At 38.1% G+C, this 23,012-nt stretch overlaps 2 non-coding genes across 2 annotated transcripts; both read left to right on the top strand.

Annotated features, from left to right (window-relative positions):
• The first annotated feature begins 11,181 nt into the window (after nucleotides 1-11,181).
• On the top strand, nucleotides 11,182-11,255 carry TRNAI-AAU (transfer RNA isoleucine (anticodon AAU)). Its single transcript has one exon. It is a non-coding gene; the product is annotated as a tRNA-Ile (tRNA).
• A 7,298-nt stretch (nucleotides 11,256-18,553) lies between these two features.
• Nucleotides 18,554-18,627, top strand: TRNAI-AAU (transfer RNA isoleucine (anticodon AAU)). Its single transcript has one exon. It is a non-coding gene; the product is annotated as a tRNA-Ile (tRNA).
• Nucleotides 18,628-23,012: the final 4,385 nt, after the last annotated feature.

Genomic DNA, 23,012 nt, shown 5'->3' with positions numbered 1-23,012 from the left:
ATCGAGAATTCTTTCTGGTACTTGTGGTTTAGAAGATAATTCTTCAGAAGTAACCAGAGTTTCGGTTGTAACTGTATTGTCACCAAAACCAAGAAGTTCTTTTAGACGACTCACATGAAAGACTGGATGAATTCCGACACCATCAGGAAGAGCGAGACGATAGGCTGATGACCCAATGCATTTGAGGACTGTAAAAGGTCCACAAAACCGTGGGGCTAACATAGCGCACTTACCCGTAGACAATGTCTTAGAATTGTGAGGTACACGTAAAAATACCTTTTGTCCAGGGTTGAATACACGAGGTTGCCTATGATGATCGGCATAAAAACGCGCTCTATCTTGAGCTGTTTTTATATTATCTCGTGCAATATGCAACATATCTTGCATATCCCGAAGAAAGTTTTGAGTACTTCGCAACTCATCATGATGTATATTAACATCAATCGGGGCTCGGGGCTGAAAACCATACATCAACATAAAAGGACTATATCCCGTCGACGTATGCTTGGAGCTGTTATAAGCAAACTCCAAAATTGGGAGATAACGTTCCCATTTTGTTGGTTTTGCACCAACGTATGCTCGAAGCATGTCCTCAATAATTTGATTTACTCGTTCTGTCTGTCCATCGGATTGAGGATGATCCGTGGAGCTCATGTTCAACGTAGTTTCTAACTTCTTAAAGACTTGCGTCTAGAAGTCACTAGTAAACTTTGGATCTCGATCACTCACGATATCCATCGGTAACTCATAAAAATGAAACAATTCGTCAACGAATTGGTAAGCCAATTCAGGAGCTGTTACCGTGGTTTTAGTAGCAATAAATCTGGCCATTTTAGTTAGTCGATCAACGACAACACAAATGGCATCATGACCTTTTTGGGTGCGAGGAAGGCTAACAATAAAATCCATGGATATACTTTCCCACTTATTATTGGGAATGTCCAAGGGATGTAAAAGTCCTGCGGCTTTAAGTTGCTTGACTTTGTTAACCTGACACTGGTGACATTTAGCCACATAGCTATGTATGTCAAGACGCATCTTAGGCCAATAAAATTGAGTGGAGATGAGAACGAGTGTACGATGTATTCCAGGGTGCCCTGTTGAGGGTGCATCATGGCATTAAAAAAGAATCCTCTTTTTGACCTCGGGTAAATCTGGAACACAAACCTTCCCATTACGGTAGAGCAAACCGTTAGCAATATGGAAGTATTCCTTCGAGGATGTGGTGGTGTCTGTTCCAGACTCAACTCTTGCCCAGTATTTTGCAAAATAACTGTCATCAGGATACTTTCCTCGAAGGTGATCATAAAGATCTGATGTTATTTCAGTGAAGCTAAGCTTGTTAACTTCACGGATGCGACTTAGTGCATCAGCGACAATGTTCATGGAACCTTTACGATATCGTATGGAAAAATCAAAGTCCTGGATGAGATCAACCCATCGTGCCTTACGACCTTTCAGGTCTTGTTGGTCACAAAAATATTTCAAGGACTCGTGGTCCGCATGTATAACTGCAAATAATTCCTATTCTTGAATGGTATACCGACATTGAGCAGAATCAAGTTTCTTACTCTCGAATGCTATTGGTTTACCATCTTGATACAAGACAACACCTATAGCATAATCGCTTGCATCGGTTTCAACCTCAAAAGGTTTTGAAGGATCAGGTAAAAGAAGTGAAGGAGCCTTGCAAACCCGGTCCTTGAGTTCCTTAAAGGCGAGGTCTAGTGTAGCATTCCACACAATAGGTTTTGTAGAATTACGCGTTTGACCTTTTAAAAGATCAGTAAACGGTGTCGTCAATTCGGAGTAATTACGAAGAGACTTTCGCAAAAACCCGACAAAACCAAGGAATGATCGAACTTCTCGAATATTCCGAAGAGTGGGCCAAAGCTTGATTTTCTCAATGCGAGAAGGATCAATTTCAACTCCTCGTTCGGTTATGAGATGTCCTAGATAAGTAATTGATTTCTTGAAGAACTCACATTTTGAGATCTTTGCATAAAACTATTTGTCACGCAATGTTTGTAAAACAAAGCGGACATGTCTAGCATGTTCTTGTAATGTACGGCTATAAACTAAAATATCATCCAAGAAAATAACGACAAATTTTCCAAGTTGTTCTCGGAAAATGTCATTCATTTCTTGTTGAAAAGTAGCCGGAGCATTGGTCAAACCAAAAGGCATAACCAAAAACTCGTAATGGCCATAGCGCGTACGAAATGCCGTTTTAGGAACATCGTCCTCACTTATTCGTATTTGATGGTAGCGAGTACGGAGATCAAGTTTCGTAAAATATCGAGCTCCTTGGAGACGGTCAATTAGATCGTCAGCCCGGGGCAATGGGTACGAATTCTTGATCGTCACTTTATTCAAGCGTCGGTAATTAATACACATACGTCATGTGCCCTCTTTCTTTTTAACCAAGAGAACTGGTGCACAACATGGAGATTTACTATAACGTATATAACCCATTCGTAAATAGTCCTTGAGTTGCTTAGATACCTCATCTTCTTCGGATCGACTTAAGCGATATGGAGGTATACTTATTGGTGCAACACCAGGTACAATATCTATACGATGGTCTATATTACGTTTAGGAGGTAACCCATCAAGTAGTTCACTTGGAAAAACATCATGAAAGTCATTTAAGATTTCATCAAGTTGTTGTTGTTCAAAATATGTTAATTGAACCGGGACATTATCGATATTGTAAACGTGAATGTCCGGATCAAGTACACAATAAAATAACGTAGAACAAGACAACTCGGATATTGATGGACACGAGGAAACAATCGAGAGGGATTGTTTTTTTACACATTGAATAAAATGCATACAATCGTTCAGTACAAAAGAAATGGAATGAAGAACCCAATCAATAAATAAAGAAGAGTTTTAATTATAAAACCAGGGATAACCCAGTATTACATCAGTGGTACAAAGATTCATTACATGGAAGTCTACTTACTCTATATAAGTATCAATAGAAATTCCTAATGAATGAATCGCCTCGTTGATATATTGTACTCTTCCATTAGCCAAGTGCACCGTGTAGGTGTGATCACTTACGGTGGGTTGGATTCCCCATATCTGAACCAAACGATCATTCACAAAATTGTGTGAGCTTCCCGAATCAAATAAAAATTGTACGGGAGATCCATTGATATACCCGTTTGCACGTAGTAAATCATTGGGACCCAATACATAGTGAGGCAAAGAACATTGACAATTACTTAAATGATGTGTATAGACCTGAAGGACATTAGGAATCTGACCTTTATGGTCTGCAGCTTTAGCTTTGTTGTCGTGCTCTTTCCGTTGGAGCTTTCAACATTTATCTTTTGTATGACCCTTCTTTTTGCAGAATACACAAAAAGGATGTTGTCGCTTACAATCGCAATCCAGGAATTTGTTGGGTGTCTTGCGTTTCCCAACAAATTGCGACTGCTTAGTCCCGGGCGCTTCGTTGGGTTTGTTGTGGTCCTTCTTCGAAGTGCGTTGATAGCGAAGAACTATTTCAACGGCCTCTTCGAAGGATTTTGGATCCTTATCGTGCACTATCCAGTGATTGTCCGAATTGGGGATGCAATTGACAAAACAAGCTATCAACCAATTGTCCCCTTCTAGACCCGATTTTTGGATTTGGGTTCTAGCATGGTGAACATAGTCTTCTAGAGAGGAAAATTTCCTACTAGAGAGGTTCATTAAAGCTTGTGTTGCCTCGGTTCAAGAGGGAGGTTGCAGAAATTGGCCCTTAAAAACCGTGACAAAATCTGTCCAGGTATCGGGCAATTTCCCCATAGTACGGAGCCCACGCCACCAGGCGGCGGCCTTACCCCCGAGTTCTCGGCCAACATATGCAATCTTCGTACTATCTGGCGTGGGATAGAGCTCAAAATGAGACTCCCATCGTCCCAGCCATGTGCAGATTGCTTCTTCGGTTCTTTCCTTTTTGTCTCCAGTAAATGGCTTAACGACAAATGATGGTTCACCTTGTCGCTCATCAGGTCTATTAGTCTCATGTTGTAGACTAATGACACGTGTCTCAAGAGCACTCTGAGATTGCCGTAGTTCGGTCATCTGTTGAGCGGTGAAACTAAGGTATTGGGTTATTTGTGCCAAATACATCTCAGTGGACATTTGTCCAAGAGGATTCCCTTGAGTTCCTTCCGCTTGAGCGGATGACATCGGGTCGTTAATTTGATCCATTAAAGATTATTTCTGGAAAAGAAATAGGACAAGGTCAGAGATATAGTCATAACATCATGTCGTGATGTAAACATATCATGGGCGAGCATTAATCGATATCATTATCTCACGTCAATACCCCTCTAGACGTATGAGATGAGGTTCAAGATCAGGTTACTATGGTAACACAAAGGTGTTTTAAAAACCATGGGGGTGACCAATAAATGTCTTTCCCTGATCTCTATATCGATTTTTTCATGGTGGCTCCCTGAGGCTCAACCATGTATGTTCGCGTCATGAATAGTTTATACACAAAAAAAATGTTAACAATAAACTATGTTTCGGTGCCCACATATGTGGTTTCGGCTCTTTATGTCCTATTACGAGGACCCCGAGGTGCACTTAGACCTTAAGTCTAAACATGTGTTATAGTCATATGTATCAAGGATGTTGTATGGTCTTGGTCATATTTGAACTCGAGACCTCGAGAAGAAATACATTAAACACTTGAGCCAACCAAGTAAGTTGGTCTTCTCGAATGCTTCATGTTTGATGCATATAAGAGATATGCGAGGCAATTGATCATATATGTTTTTTTTTAAAAGAACATATATTTCAAGGGTCCTTCTTTCGCCCTCATTTACCAAAACTATGTTGGTACGTTACCTAACCTCAAGTCTCGTAATTACGATGGCATACGCCAAATTGCAACGTAATGGTCAAGCCAAATGAGCCTTCGTTTCGTAGTAGGCCCATGTGGCCCATCACATGGTCACGTCATTACGAATGCCTCTCGTAAGAATGAGCTCATGGTGGCATCGTATCCATGTAACGAGGGAGGGATGTTGGATACGTGCATCATTGGAGCGACCTCACTTGAAGTGGGTCAAGCCCTATGTACTCAACATCATTATGGCTATTGGCGTTTCTTTACGTAACGAAATCGAGGTCATCAACGGGGTTGTCAACAATAAAAAATTGTTGAAAAAGGGATGGTGACAAAGCCATTCTCACAAAAATGTGAGGACGGCCAACAACATCCTTTTCCCGACAAGGACAACTTTCGATATAATCACGTAATAACGAATATACACATATGCTTACTTATCACATATATACGATCAAATACGTATATATGTGACCACATATGCCTATATTAAACATATCGTTATATTAAATAGCCACAAATGATGTGATCGAGATACGTAATCGAGGTATATACCTCTACGCACACGAAACATCCACAAATAGGAGATCATCGTAATACGCAATTGAGGTATTGACCTCTTACGCATACGAGACCAACCGCATATCGTTTACAACAAATCAAGGTATTAAACTCATACGCAAACGTAACATATGTTCGTGAACGTAATACGTAATTGAGGTATTCACCTCGTATGCATACGACACTCATCACATATTATTAATATGTCAAATGAGGTATTGACCTCGTGCACATATGTAAACGTTTTAGATAATCAATTAAAGACCACTACAACATCATTGACTTAATGAAAAAAAAAGACATATAAACTAAACACATGATTAGATGGGAGAAGAGAGAATAGAAAAAAAAAGTATGGAAAGAGTTACCGAAGTTCTTTGTTGATCGTTGTCTGGATCAAGGCCGACCGCACATCGATCGATCAACATCAATCAAATGACAAATGAAAAACAAAGAAACATTAGTACATAAATCTGATACCAAATATTAGAGATCTAAGTACTAAAGTAAGCTTAAGATAAGGATAAAGAAATGATAGATAGAAAGGAGAAAGAGAAAGAAGGGTGCCGATCCACCCGACCACCCCCGAGCGAAGGGATCGAGACGGACTCGAGCCTCGATCGACGTCCCATACCACTGCCGTGGCGTCGAGTCGTACCTGGTGCTGGCGCGCTGCGCTCGCTACAAGAGTTGACCCACCACAAGAGTAGAGTCTTGATGTAGTCAAAAGATGATCAAAAGAGGGTAGCTAGGCCTCTTATTTATAGCGATACCCAAGGCCCCCAGGTAAGTTCACACTTGACCTAATGGGTTGTCTCAATCCCGAGGATTAAAAGTAATCCTCCCCTTCTTTACACTCTCGTTTAACCCTCACACTTATCCACGTGTATAGAATACTACGGTAAATTCTCACCATAGGATATTAAATGGTCATGCCCGTAACAACAAGAAAGGCAGAATTTGTTGCCATCAGGATCCAAACCTCATTCTGAGGGTTCTTGGTTTAGTACCATATCAAATTTTAACCATGTTTCTATGTCTGCATGTGTGCATATGTATTTTCATATGCATGGTTATGTTTGTGTGTGTGTATTTTAATGCATATATGAACATATACACATGCATTGGCAACTATCCCTCTCATGTTTTTTTTTCCATGTTAATTTGTGTATTTGTTATTGTCATTTGATAGGAAAGAAAAGTTCTTTTTGTCTTAAGAAGCCTCATGGGGAGCTTGTGGTGGCGGTGCTTCCTTTGGGAAGGACCCTACATAGGTTGATTGGAGTTGATGTTACATTGTGAGGCAAGTTGTGAAGAGTATTGTTGCACCAAGACTTGCTCATCGTCCCATTGTCCAGGTATGTGAATGACCTTGGTGGATGTTGAGCCTTGTTCTTCACTCATTGTTGCATGTTTTCTCCTTTTCTATGCAAATAAAGTCATGAGAAAATATTGAACTTGATTCTTCTTAGGAGCTTACTAGAAATCAAGTTTGGTTGTGCTTATTTGTCAAGGAATGTATAATAGTTTAGGAAAATGTATTCGTTATGTTTCCTTTGTATTCCTGAAATTGAAAGGAAATGATAAGAAATATTTTTACTTTAGGAAACCCCAATCCCAATTATTTCCAATCTGAGGTGATGGCTATCCACCTCGAGCTTCGCAGAGGCAGAAGCAAACATTGCAAGAAGACCCCTCGTCTTACTTTCCTCTCGTATAATGAATTATTGTTTGTTTGAAACATTATTTGAACCTTCAGTGTTTCATTATCATAGCAAGTTGGTTTTGCATGTGTTTGTTGCGAACTATATCAACTAAGGAAAAGATGTATTAGAAAGAAATGTTGTATTGGCAATAGTGTGATTGATATGTATGTCAAATGTGGGTTGACCCATATAGCACATATATTACCTGATAAGCTTCACATATTGAATTAGTCATATTTTAATCTTTTCTTTGTTAAATAATGTTGTGATGTTAGAAATAATTGAGCATTTGAAGGAACTTCTTGTAGTGATGGAGTATTCATGATGATTGTTGATGAAATTTCATAAAGTTTAAATAGAGAATATCGACCAACCAAATAATGAACTATTCAATCTTTATTAGTAAAAGAATATTTATGATTTTAGGTCCAATAGACAGGAGCCACTACACAAACACAACACATAGATACATACAAACATGCCATACAACAAAAATATACAACGCATATAGTATAATACAAACATGCATATGAACATACACACACACACACAACCCATACATAAAAATATATACAACATATGCAATACAATATATTACATACATACATACACACACACATGTATAAAACATACATGTAACTTTTATGTAAGGGCATTTAAAATGAGCTATTTTCAAAATATATACTGGCCCCAAGGGGTATTTTTATTAGTCCTTTTTTCATAGAAGGGTATCTAAAATAGTAAAAACCATATGTATAAGGGGTTTATAAAAGATGTCATGAACGCATGTGATATAACCTCTTTATATATAGTGGAGCCCCCGAGCAGCAAACCTCTATAACATGTTTGAAAAAATTTATTTATTCATTCATGTCGCACGAGGATATAAAGTTTTTGTATACTTTCAAAATATGAAAAGGAAACCTTTCATGTGTCGGCTTGGCAAAATATTAAATACACATGGCCAATTAGCTCAGTTGGTTAGAGCGTTGTGCTAATAACGCGAAGGTCGCAGGCTCGAAACCTCCATTGGCCACGAGGAACTGGTCTTCGTTAGTATTTCCCAAGCTCTCTGAGGACATTACCATACGAATAGCCATAAAGTTTGGAGACAACCACAAGCAAAATTTAAAACAGAAATATGTATGTTGGCGCATATTAAGGCGAAATTATTGTCGATTGGCTACACACCTTTAGAATAAAATAGTAACTTGTAATCCACACATATCCTTCAAGATGGCCTAAAATTAAGATTAAATTGATAACTTCTCGTATAAAATGATCATTCATGATTTGGTTTCCGTCGAATACAAAGCAATAGCTTGTAATTGAATGAAGGAAACCAAATAGATCATTCATGTTTGGGAAACCAAAAGAATACATCTACACAATTAGGTAGTCTCATAACGATTGAGGATAAAATGATAATTAGGAAAAGGCAACACACATAGGAAACCTCTACAACATGTTTGGAAAAAATTTATTTATTCATTCATGTCGCACGAGTATATAAAGTTTTTGTATACTTTCAAAATATGGAAAGGAAACCTTTTATGTGTCGGCTTGGCAAAATATTAAATAAACATGGCCAATTAGCTCAGTTGGTTAGAGCGTCGTGGTAATAACGCGAAGGTCTCAGGTTCGAAACCTCCATTGGCCACGATGAATTGGTCTTCGTTAGTATTTCCCAAGTTCTCTAACAACTTCACCATACGAATAGCCATAAAGTATGTAGACAACGACAAGCAAATTTAAAAGAGAAATATGTATGTTGCCGCATATTAAGGCGAGATTATTGTCCATTGCTACACACCTTTAGAATAAAATAGTAACTTGTAATCCACACATATTCTTCAAGATTGGGTAAAATAGAGATTAAATTGATAACTTCTCATATAAAATGATCAGTCATGATTTGGTTTCCGTCGAATACAAAGCGATAGTCTCGAATTGAATGAAGGAAACCAAAAGGATCATTCATGATTGGGAAACCAAAAGAATATGTCTACACGATGAGGATAAAATGATAATCCATCTCCACGTTAAGGGTATATATCGTGACGGTAGAATCATAACCTTTAGTCAAAATCGATCATTCTTGATTGGGTATACTTCTTTACCATAAAATGATAACTTCTAATACAAAACGATGATTAGAGAATACATTTACACGTTGACGATAAAACGATAATACATCTACACGTGAAGGGTCTATATTCTGAGTATAAAGTCAAAACTTTTAGTCCAAATCGATCATTCTTGATTGGGTATTCTTTGTTACGATAAAATGATAACTTCTAATACAAAACGATCATTAGAGAGCACATCTACACGTTGAGGATAAACCGATAATTAGGAAAAGGCAACACCCACATGAAACCTCTACAACATGTTTGGAAGAGATTTATTTATTCATTCATGTCGCACGAGTATATAAAGTTTTTGTATACTTTCAAAATATGGAAAGGAAACCTTTTATGTGTCGGCTTGGAAAAAAATTAAATAAACATGGCCAATTAGCTCAGTTGGTTAGAGCGTCGTTCTAATAACACGAAGGTCGCAGGTTCGAAACCTCCATTGGCCACGATTAATTGGTCTTCATTAGTATTTCCCAAGCTCTCTAACACCTTCACGATACGAATAACCATAAAGTTTGTAGACAACAACAACCAAATTTTAAAACATAAATATGTATGTTGCCGCATATTAAGGCGAGATTATTGTCCATTGCTACACACCTTTAGAATAAAATAGTAACTTGTAATCCACACATATTCTTCAAGATTGGCTAAAATTGAGATTAAATTGAAAACTTCTCATATAAAATGATCATTCATGATTTGGTTTCCGTCGAATACAAAGCGATAGTCTCGAATTGAATGAAGGAAACCAAAAGGATCATTCATGATTGGGAAACCAAAAGAATATGTCTACACGATGAGGATAAAATGATAATCCATCTCCACGTTAAGGGTATATATTGTGACGGTAGAATCATAACGTTTAGTCAAAATCGATCATTCTTGATTGGGTATACTTCTTTACCATAAAATGATAACTTCTAATACAAAACGATGATTAGAGAATACATTTACACGTTGACGATAAAACGATAATACATCTACACGTGGAGGGTCTATATTCTGAGTATAAAGTCAAAACTTTTAGTCCAAATCGATCATTCTTGATTGGGTATTCTTTGTTAGGATAAAATGATAACTTCTAATACAAAACGATCATTAGAGAGCACATCTAAAGGTTGAGGATAAAATGATAATTAGGAAAAGGCCACACACACAAGAAACCTCTACAACATGTTTGGAAAAGATTTATTTATTCATTCATGTCGCACGAGGATATAAAGTTTTTGTATACTTTCAAAATATGGAAAGGAAACCTTTCATGTGTCGGCTTGGCAAAATATTAAATAAACATGGCCAATTAGCTCAGTTTGTTAGAGCGTCGTGCTAAGAACGCGAAGGTTGCTGGTCCGAAACCTCCATTGGCCACGATGAACTGGTCTTCGTTAGTATTTCCTAAGCTCTCTAACAATTTCACCATACGAATATCCACAAAGTTTGTAGACAACGAGAAGCAAAATTTAAAACAGAAATATGTATGTTGGCGCATATTAAGGCCAAATTATTGTCGATTGGCTACACACCTTTAGAATAAAATAGTAACTTGTAATCCACACATATCCTTCAAGATGGCCTAAAATTTAGATTAAATTGATAACTTCTCGTATAAAATGATCATTCATGATTTGGTTTCCGTCGAATACAAAGCGATAGCTTGGAATTGAATGAAGGAAACCAAAAGGATCATTCATGATAGGGAAACCAATAGAATACATCTACACGATTAGGTAGTATCATAACGATTGAGGATAAAATGATAATTAGGAAAAGGCAACACATATAGAAAACTTCTACAACATGTTTGGAAATTTATTTTTTATTCATTCATGTCGCACGAGTATATAAAGTTGTTGTATACTTTCAAAATATGGAAAGGAAACCTTTTATGTGTCGGCTTGGCAAAATATTAAATAAACATGGCCAATTAGCTCAGTTGGTTAGAGCGTCGTGCTAATAACGCGAAGGTCGTAGGTTCGAAACCTCCATTGCCCACGATGAATTGGTCTTCGTTAGTATTTGCCAAGCTCTCTAACACCTTCACCATACGAATAGCCATAAAGTATGTAGACAACAACAAGCAAAATTTAAAACAGAAATATGGATGTTGGCGCATATTAAGGCGAGATTATTGTCCATTGGCTACACACCTTTAGAATAAAATAGTAACTTGTAATCCACACATATTCTTCAAGATTGGGTAAAATTGAGATTAAATTGATAACTTCTCATATAAAATGATCATTCATGATTTGGTTTCCGTCGAATACAAAGCGATAGTCTCGAATTGAATGAAGGAAACCAAAAGGATCATTCATGATTGGGAAACCAAAAGAATATGTCTACACGATGAGGATAAAATGATAATCCATCTCCACGTTAAGGGTATATATCGTGACGGTAGAATCATAACCTTTAGTCAAAATCGATCATTCTTGATTGGGTATTCTTTGTTACGATAAAATGATAACTTCTAATACAAAACGATCATTAGAGAGCACATCTATAGGTTGAGGATAAAATGATAATTAGGAAAAGGCAACACACACAAGAAACCTCTATAACATGTTTGGAAAAGATTTATTTATTCATTCATGTCGCACGAGGATATAAAGTTTTTGTATACTTTCAAAATATGGAAAGGAAACCTTTCATGTGTCGGCTTGGCAAAATATTAAATAAACATGGCCAATTATCTCAGTTTGTTAGAGCGTCGTGCTAATAACGCGAAGGTTGCTGGTGCGAAACCTCCATTGGCCACGATGAACTGGTCTTCGTTAGTATTTCCTAAGCTCTCTAACAATTTCACCATACGAATATCCACAAAGTTTGTAGACAACGAGAAGCAAAATTTAAAACAGAAATATGTATGTTGGCGCATATTAAGGCCAAATTATTGTCGATTGGCTACACACCTTTAGAATAAAATAGTAACTTGTAATCCACACATATCCTTCAAGATGGCCTAAAATTGAGATTAAATTGATAACTTCTCGTATAAAATGACCATTCATGATTTGGTTTCCGTCGAATACAAAGCGATAGCTTGTAATTGAATGAAGGAAACCAAAAGGATCATTCATGATTGGGAAACCAAAATAATACATCTACACGATTAGGTAGTATCATAACGATTGAGGATAAAATTGTAATTAGGAAAAGGCAACACACATAGGAAACCTCTACAACATGTTTGGAAAAAAATTATTTATTCATTCATGTCGCACGAGTATATAAAGTTTTTGTATACTTTCAAAATATGGAAAGGAAACCTTTTATGTGTCGGCTTGGCAAAATATTAAATAAACATGGCCAATTAGCTCAGTTGGTTAGAGCGTCGTGGTAATAACGCGAAGGTCTCAGGTTCGAAACCTCCATTGGCCACGATGAACTGGTCTTCGTTAGTATTTCCTAAGCTCTCTAACAATTTCACCATACGAATATCCACAAAGTTTGTAGACAACGAGAAGCAAAATTTAAAACAGAAATATGTATGTTGGCGCATATTAAGGCCAAATTATTGTCGATTGGCTACACACCTTTAGAATAAAATAGTAACTTGTAATCCACACATATCCTTCAAGATGGCCTAAAATTGAGATTAAATTGATAACTTCTCGTATAAAATGACCATTCATGATTTGGTTTCCGTCGAATACAAAGCGATAGCTTGTAATTGAATGAAGGAAACCAAAAGGATCATTCATGATTGGGAAACCAAAATAATACATCTACACGATTAGGTAGTATCATAACGATTGAGGATAAAATTGTAATTAGGAAAAGGCAACACACATAGGAAACCTCTACAACATGTTTGGAAAAAATTTATTTATTCATTCATGTCGCACGAGTATATAAAGTTTTTGTATACTTTCAAAATATGGAAAGGAAACCTTTTATGTGTCGGCTTGGCAAAATATTAAATAAACATGGCCAATTAGCTCAGTTGGTTAGAGCGTCGTGGTAATAACGCGAAGGTCTCAGGTTCGAAACCTCCATTGGCCACGATGAATTGGTCTTCGTTAGTATTTCCCAAGCTCTCTAACACCTTCACCATACGAATAGCCATAAAGTATGTAGACAACGACAAGCAAATTTAAAAGAGAAATATGTATGTTGCCGCATATTAAGGCGAGATTATTGTCCATTGGCTACACACCTTTAGAATAAAATAGTAACTTGTAATCCACATATATTTTTCAAGATTGGGTAAAATTGAGATTAAATTGATAACTTCTCATATAAAATGATCATTCATGATTTGGTTTCCGTCGAATACAAAGTGATAGTCTCGAATTGAATGAAGGGAACCAAAAGTATCATTCATGATTGGGAAACCAAAAGAATATGTCTACACGATGAGGATAAAATGATAATCCATCTCCACGTTAAGGGTATATATCGTGACGGTAGAATCATAACCTTTAGTCAAAATCGATCATTATTGATTGGGTATACTTCTTTACCATAAAATGATAACTTCTAATACAAAACGATGATTAGAGAATATATTTACACGTTGACGATAAAACAATAATACATCTACACGTGAAGGGTCTATATTCTAAGTATAAAGTCGAAACTTTTAGTCCAAATCGATCATTCTTGATTGGGTATTCTTTGTTTTGATAAAATGATAACTTCTAACACAAAATGATCATTAGAGAGCACATCTACAGGTTGAGGATAAAATGATAATTTGGAAAAGGCAACACACACAAGAAACCTCTACAACATGTTTGGAAAAGATTTATTAATTCATTCATGTCGCACGAGTATATAAAGTTTTTGTATACTTTCAAAATATGGAAAGGAAACCTTTCATGTGTCGGCTTGGCAAAATATTAAATAAACATGGCCAATTAGCTCAGTTTGTTAGAGCGTCGTGCTAGTAACACGAAGGTCGCTGGTCCGATACCTCCATTGGCCACGATGAACTGGTCTTTGTTAGTATTTCCTATGCTCTCTAACAACTTCACCATACGAATAGCCACAAAGTTTTTAGACAACCACAAGCAAAATTTAAAACAGAAATATGTATGTTGGCGCATATTAAGGCGAGATTATTGTCGATTGGCTACACACCTTTAGAATCAAATAGTAACTTGTAATCCACACATATCCTTCAAGATTGGCTTAAATTGAGTTTAAATTGATAACTTCTCATATAAAATGATCAGTCATGATTTGGTTTCCGTCGAATACAAAGCGATAGTCTCGAATTGAATGAAGGAAACCAAAAGGATCATTCATGATTTGGTTTCCGTCGAAGCGATAGTCTCGAATTGAATGAAGGAAACCAAAAGGATCATTCATGATTGGGAAACCAAAAGGAAAAGGATTGGCTATACTTGTTGATAATAAATTAATAATTTCAAAAAGGAAAATGATTATTCATGATTGGGCATATTTCTTGACAATAGATTGATCACTTATAGATAAAATCATCCTTCGTTATTAGCTTTACCTCAAAAAGAATAATTAAAAACAAAAACTAAGCTATTTAACCATATTAAGTTGTGAACATTCACGATTGGGTATATATCGTAAGGATAAAATCATAACTTTTTGTCCAAATCTAACGTTCTTGATTGGGTGTGCTTGGTTAGAGTAAAATGATAACTTCTAATACAAAAAGATCATTAGAGACTACATCTACACGTTGAGGATAAAATGATAATTAGGAAAAGGTACCACAAATAGGAAACTTCTACAACAAGTTTTGGAAAGATTTATTTATTCATTCATGTTGCACAAGTATATAATGTTTCCATATACTTTGAAAATATAAAGAGGAAACATTCTATGTGTTGGCTTGGCAATATATAAAATAGACATGGCTCATTAGGTGAGTTGGTTAGAGTAGCGTGCTAAGAACGCGAAGGTCGCAGGTTCGAAATCTCTATTGAACACAATGAACTGGTCTTCGTTAGTATTTCCCAAGCTCTCTAATGACTTCACCATTCCAATAGCCATTAAGTTTGTTGACAAAGACTAGAAAAATTTAAAACAAAAGTATGTATGTGGCCGCATATTAAGGTGAGATTATTGTTGATTGGTTATACCCCTTTAGGATAAAATTATAACCTATAATCCAAACATATCCTTATAGATTGGCTAAAATTTAGATTAAATATATAACTTCTCATATAAAATGATCTTTTCTGATTTGGTTTCCTTCAAATACATAGTGATAACTTCGAATTGAATGAAGGAAACCAAAAGGATCATTCATGATTGGGTATACTTGTTGAGAATAAATTAATAATTTCGAAAAGGAAATTCATGATTGGGCATATTTCTTGAGAATAGATTGATCACTTATAAATTAAAATCATTATTCGTCATTTGGTTTATCTCAAATACAAAAATTAAAAACAAAAGGTAAGCGACTAGCCATATTACCTCGTGAACATTCACGATTCGTTATGTATCCTGAGGATAAAATCGTAACTTTTAGTACAAATCGAGGATTTTTCATTGGGTATGCTTCTTTACGATAAAATGATAACTTCTAATACAAAACGATCATTAGAGAATACATCTACACGTTGAGGATAAAATTATAATTAGGAAAAGGAAACACAAACATGAAACCTCTACAACCAGTATGGAAAAGATTTATTTATTCATTCATGTCGCATGAGTATATAACGTTTTCGTATACTTTCAAAATATGAAAGGGAAACATTTTATGTTTAGGCTTCGCAATATATCAAATAGGGCGAATTAGCTCAGTTGGTTAGAGCTTCATGCTAAGAACGCGAAGGTCGCAAGTTTGAAACCTCCATTGGCCACAATGAATTGGTCTTCGTTAGTATTTCCCAAGCTCCCTAACGACTTTACTATTCCAATAGCCCTAAAGTTTGTTGACAACGACTAGAAAAATTTAAAACAAAAGTATGTATCTTGCCGCATATAAAGGCGAGATTTTTGTCGATTGGTTATACACTTTTAGGATAAAATTATAACTTACAATCTAGACATATCTTTCAAGATTGGCTAAATTTGAGATTAGATGTATAACCTGTCATATAAAATGATCTTTCATGATTTGGTTTCCTTTGAATACAAAGTGATAACTTTAAATTGAATAAAGGAAACCAAAATGATGATTAAGGATTGGGTATACTTATTGAGAATAAATTAATAACTTCGAAGAGGAAAATGATCATTCATGATTCGGCATATTTCTTGAGAATAGATTGATCACTTATAGATCAAAATCATCATTCGTCATTGGCTTTACTTCAAATAGAAAAAGTAAAAACAGAAGGTAAGCTACTTAGCCATACTAAGTCGTGAACATTCATGATTGGCTATATATCCTGAGGATAAAATCATAACTTTTAGTCCAAATCGATCATTCTTGATTGGGTATGCTTCTTCACGATAAAATGATAACTTCTAATAAAAGACAATCATCAGGGAATACATCTACACATCGAAGATAAAATGATAATTACGAATAGGCAACACTAACAGGAAACCTCTACAACAACTTTGGAAAAGATTTATTTATTCATTCATGGCACACGAGTATATTCTGAAATGCTCTCAAGAATAGCTCACTTTCCATTACGTTCCAAGTTACATTTTATAGACTACTCATCGCGTGGAGGATGTTCTCCCGCTTCAATTAGCTCTTCTAATTATGGGGGCCTTGTAGGGGCCTAATTTAGGTGGCCTAATTTGGGTGTTGTCCATGTGACCGCCACAGTTCCCCCTTGTAAAATAAATTTATTGTGCAGTCGGATCGCCACGGGGCGTGGACGACGGTTCTAGGTGGGGGGATGACACGGGCGGGGGCGTGGGCATGAGTGTGGACGGGGGCAATGGTAGCTGATGGAAGGGCTTCATGCGAGACTGGTGGGCGAAGGTAGAGCGGTTGTTGGAGGTGCGACGGAGCAGATATGTAGTGTTGCGTATCTGGTTTTGAACTTCGAAGGGACCGATTCATCGGCCGTGACGACGGATGGGGAAATAGATGAGGACTTTGTCGCCGACATGGTATTGATGGTCGGCGCGGCCTGCATCGTGTTGTCGTTTTTGGCGTAGCTGTGCTTGGTGGAGGTTGCTCGTGATGGCTTTGCGGAGGAGGGGCTGGAGTTGTTCTAGGTGGGACCACCAGGACACTATGTCAGAGTGGAGTCATGTGATTGGTTGTGGGACAGTCGTGAACATTCACGATTGGGTCTATATCCAGAGTATAAAGTCAAAACTTTTAGTCCAAATCGATCATTCTTGATTGCGTATTCTTCGTTACGATAAAATGATAACTTCTAATACAAAACGATCATTAGAGATTACATCTACACGTTGAGGATAAAATCATAATTAGGAAAAGGCGACACAAACAGGAAGCCTCTACAACAAGTTTGGTAAAGATTTATTTATTCATTCATGTCGCACGAGTATATAACGTTTTCGTGTAGTTTCAAAATATGAAAAGGAAACATTTTATGTGTATGCTTGGCAATATATAAAATAGACATGGTGAATTAGCTCAGTTGGTTAGAGCGTCGTGCTAATAACGTGAAGGTCGTAGGTTCGAAACCTCCATTGGCCACAATGAACTATTCTTCATTAGTATTTCCCAAGCTCTCTAACAACTTCACCATTCCAGTAGCCATCAAGTTTGTTGATAAATACTAAAAAAATTTAAAACAAAAGTATGTATGTTGCGTACAAAGTGATAAGTTCAAATTGAATAAAGGAAACAATAATGATCATTCATGATTTGGGTATACTTGTTCAGATTAAATTAATAACTTCAAAAAGGGAAATCATCATTCATGATTGGGCATATTTTTTGAGAATAGATTGATCACTTATAGATCAAAATGATCCTTCGTTATTGACTTTACTTCAAATAGAAAAATTAAAAACACGAGTATATTGATTGATCACTTATAGATAAAATCATCCTTCGTTATTGGCTTTACTTCAAATAGAAAAATTAAAAACAAAAGCTCAGCTACTTAGTCATATTAAGTCGTGAACATTCACCATTGGGTCTATATCCAGAGTATAAAATCATACCTTTTAGTCCAAATCGATCATTATTGATTGGGTATGCTTGTTGAGGATAAATTCATAACTTGTAATATAAAACGATCATTATAGACTACATCTACACGTTGGGGATAAAATGATAATTAGGAAAAGGCAACACAAACAAGAAACCTCTATAACAAGTTTCGAAAGGATTTATTTATTCATTCTTGTCGCACGAGTATATAACGTTTTTGGATACTTTCAAAATGTGAAAAGGAACATTTTATGTGTATGGCCAATTAGCTCAGTTGGTTAGAGCGTCGTGCTAATAATGGGAAGGCCGCAGGTTCGAAACCTCCATTGGCCACAATGAACTTGTCTTCCTTAGTATTTCCCAAGCTCTCTAACAACTTCACCATTCCAATAGCCATTAAGTTTGTTTGACAAAGACTAAAAAAAATTAAAACAAAAGTATGTATGTTGCCGCATATTAAGGCAAGATTATTGTTGATTGGTTATACACTTTACGATAAAATTGAGATATATGCTTCAAGATTGGCTAAAATTGAGTTAAAATATATAACTTCTCATATAAAATGATCTTGCATGATTTGGTTTCGTTCTAATACGAAGTGATAACCTCGAATTGAATAAAGGAAACCAAATGATCATTCATGATTGGTTATACTTGTTTAGAATAAATTAATAAATTCGAAAAGTAAATTGATCATTCCTGATTGGGCATATTTCTTGGAAATAGATTGATCACCTATAGATCAAAATTATCCTTCATGATTGGGTTTACCTCAATTAAAAAAATTAAAAACAAACGGTAAGTTAGTTAGCCATTTATGTCATGAACATTAACGATTGGGTATATATCCTGCATATAAAATCATAATGTTTTTGTTGAGAATCAAGCTCAACATAGAGCAATGTGTGAACACACCTTTTGAGAATCTATGATTAGTTAAAGGTCTAGAGTCACACCACCACTCTCTACACATTAAACTATGTGTCATAGATTCATATTCTATGACACATAACTAATGGTTCCACATTCCCCATGACCGTAAGACTTCACATTCCTCAAGGCTCTAGTGAGAGAGTGAACGTTCTAGTGAGTAAATGAAGAGAGAGGGTGACTCTATATAAAGCACCCTCCTCTTACTCCATATCAAGTTGGTTGTGACTCCTTGTAATGCTACATTTTCATTTATCATATTCTCCTTGTTAATATACGTCTCCTTCTTCTTGAGTACTTCATTTTGTCTCTTATCCATCTTGTGTTTCTCTCCTGTCCTCTTTCCTCTCACACATACACATGCCACACATCTTTTCCGCTACACAAAAATCACCATCGATTCTTTACATGGTATCAGAGCGATTTGGTAGCTCGATATACACGACTCGCCTCATCGTGATCGTGTGTTGTGTTGTACGCCAACGTTGAAGAAGAACCAGCTCATCGCTATCGTAGTACTTACTACTACATAGCTCGTGTTCGAGAGGGAAGCAAAAGAAGAAAGGAAGCTTAATCGATAATGAATACTCAAATGGGGAGCGCTCTCCCTAGCGAGAAGTTGGACCGAAACAACATTGCATCTTGGGAGTACAAGATGCACCAATACCTTGTTGGCCAAGCCTATTCGAGCTACATCAAAGGAGCACAAGAAAATTGGCCCAACCCGGAAGACGCCGACTATGCAATGTAGGAGCAAGCAGCAAGCCGAGTGATGTATTGCTTGGCAACATGTGTTCACGCCCACATGCTCAGGTACATTCGAGAAGCCAAGACGCCGAAGGAAGCGTGGGAGAATCTACAAAAGATTTTCACTGCCAACACTACCGCGAGAAAGCTTCAACTCCGCCAAGAGTTGAATAATATCCAACAAAGGGATATGTGCGTCATGAGCTACACCTTGAAGATCAAGGAGCTTTGTGATTTGCTCGGCTGGATAAGCATAAACGTGGAGGATGATGAGATGGTGCAAATATGTCTTGGCGGCCTTGCACCACGATTCAGCGCGATGCAGACCGCCGTACTAGCACGGGAGAATCCGCCCTCCTTCTTCGATCTTCAATCCATGTTGTTGGTCGAAGAAAACCATGTTCGAACAAAAAGTACTGGCTCGGAAGGCCAAATGCTCTACATGCACTTGGACAGAGGAAGAGGACGTGGCCGTGCAAGAAGAGGCCGATTCGGCCAAGGACGAGGCGGACGAGGCCCGACTTACGAAAACAACTTGCAATTTCGGCCTCAAGACAGAAGCCATCGAGGAACCTTTGGAAGAAGGGGGACCTTCCATACCGGTCCGAACCGACAAAGATCGGACAAAAGCGGATATTGCGGAAAAATCGGTCACCACGAAGAAGAATGTCGTAAGAAGATACGCGAGTCGGCTTCCACTAGCCGACAACTCACCAACTACGCCATCAACTCCAACTATGACGATCGCGGCGGAATGTTCGTGATGACACATAGAGCGAATTCTATATCGGCCTCTACTTCTACTAGTGCCTCCAGTCCGGAAGAATGGTTCCATATGACGTCGCATCAAGAATGGTTCCGAGAACTTCGAGAGCCGGACCGACCCGCTATGTCAAAACCGGAGATGACACTACGCACCTGATTCGGCACATCAGCAATGTTCCATTCGGAAAAGAAGGTAACAAAAATTATATTAAAAATGTCTTGTATGTACCAACCATTACGAAGAATTTGGTCTCTGTCCGCCAAATTGTAGAGCAAGGAATGCAAGTTCGATTTAATCAAGGCGGTTGCTTCATCCAAAAAGAGGGCCGAGTCATCGCGCGTGGATGAAGAGAGGGCCGAATGTTCATTCTCGACTCGCACGAGATGAAATCAGCCATGTTCGCAAAAGGCACGAAAGCCGATTCTGACATAGAGTTATAGCACAAGCGGATTGGCCATATCAACCGCCAAAAGCTCAAGGCAATGCAATCGAAAGGAGTCGTCATCGGGCTCCCGACATTCACGGAGAAAGAGATTGAAGGTGTGTGTGCCGCTTGCCAATTGGGCAAGCAACATCGGCACCCATTTCCGAAAGAGCAGAACGTGAGCAAAGGCGTACTCGACGTAATTCATTCCGATGTATGGGGTTTGGCTCAAACGACGATATTTGGTGGATGCCGATACTACATGACCTTCATCGATGACTTCTCTAGGCACACTTGGATCTACCCGATGCGACAAAAGAGTGAAGTGTTCGGACAGTTCCAAAAATTTAAGAATGAAGTCGAGAAAGCCACGGGCCGACATATACGATGTCTTCGGTCGGATTGAGGCAAGGAGTACTTCTCCGACGAATTTTCGGCGTTTCTACAAAAAGAAGGAATACGGTGAGAGTTTTCGTGTCGACATACACCACAACAAAACAGAGTGGCCAAACGCAAGAATCGGCACATCCTCAAAGTGGCACAGGCTATGCTTAACGAAAAGCACATGCCGAAATTGTATTGGGCAAAAGTAGCTAACACGGCCGTCTATCTCATGAATCGGTGTACGACGTCAAGTGTGCACGAACTTACTCCGCACGAGAAGTTCTTCGGAAAGAAGCTGGACCTATCGCATGTTCGGATATTCGGCTCCATTGCGTACATGCACATCCCCGACGAGAAGCGTCAAAAGCTTGACTTGAAGTCGAAGAAATGTATCCTCGTAGGATACTCACTGGAGCAAAAGGGGTACAAGTGCTACAACCCCTCAACTCGAAAATCTCGAGTAAGTCAACTTTGACGAGTCCGCATGTTGGTACACACCAGAGACAACTTTGACTCCGATTCCACTCGACCCGGAATCCGTCGAACAAGAGATAGAGGATGAAGATCACCTTACGCGCATGTTCGAAGAAAGTTTGATCACGACCCGACTGAGCGGACCACAAGAGCCTTTGAGCGAGGAAAGCATATCTCGACCAAGTGCGAAGTTCGACAAAGGGAAGGCTAAAATGCCGGACTATGAAGACGCTTATTTCGATGGCAACAAATCGATTCACTCCCTCGATAGTGAGTTTGAAGGCCTTAAGATCCGAACAACTGGAGTGAAGAATGCTTTAAAATCCGCAAACGAGAAGCTACGCCGATCCACTTATGAAAACAACCCCGTAAGCCGCTTCGGCTACAATGAGTAAGTATGTGGCATACCATTACGCCTTTATGATGAAGGTCGCAACAGTACGGGAGCCGGAAACCTTTTCCGAAGCCGCGAAGGACCCGCGATGGATCGAAGCAATGAATGAGGAGATGTGTGCATTACGCAAGAACGAGACATGGGATCTCGTTCCCCACTCATCGCACAAGAAGGCAATTGGTTGCAGATGGATCTACAAGGTGAAGTATAATGTCGACGGCTCCGTCAACCGCTACAAAGCTCGACTCGTAGCGAAAGGATATGCACAAACACATGGAGTCGACTATGAAGAGACCTTTGACCCAGTGGCAAAGATGACGACGGTCCGGATCGTGATCGCACTTGCAGCGGCGAAAGGGTGGCACCTCCATCAAATGGACGTCAAGAACGCCTTTCTTCAAGGCGAATTAGCTGAGGAGGTGTACATGGTACAACTAAAGAAGCCTCTCTACGGCCTCAAGCAAGCACTGCGTGCTTGGCATTCAAAGATTACGCAATATCTTCATCAAATCGGCTTTCGAATGTCGAAATCCGACAACTCCCTCTACGTACACCAAGACTCTAGAAGACTAATTGTCATCATCCTCTACGTGGATGAT

Source organism: Azolla caroliniana, unplaced genomic scaffold (genome assembly GCF_043228905.1).
Source record: "Azolla caroliniana isolate FFs.n. ecotype wild unplaced genomic scaffold, voAzoCaro1.0.p SCAF_22, whole genome shotgun sequence".
Taxonomy (NCBI): Eukaryota; Viridiplantae; Streptophyta; class Polypodiopsida; order Salviniales; family Salviniaceae; genus Azolla; species Azolla caroliniana.
This window is presented reverse-complemented; position numbering and strand designations above follow the sequence as displayed.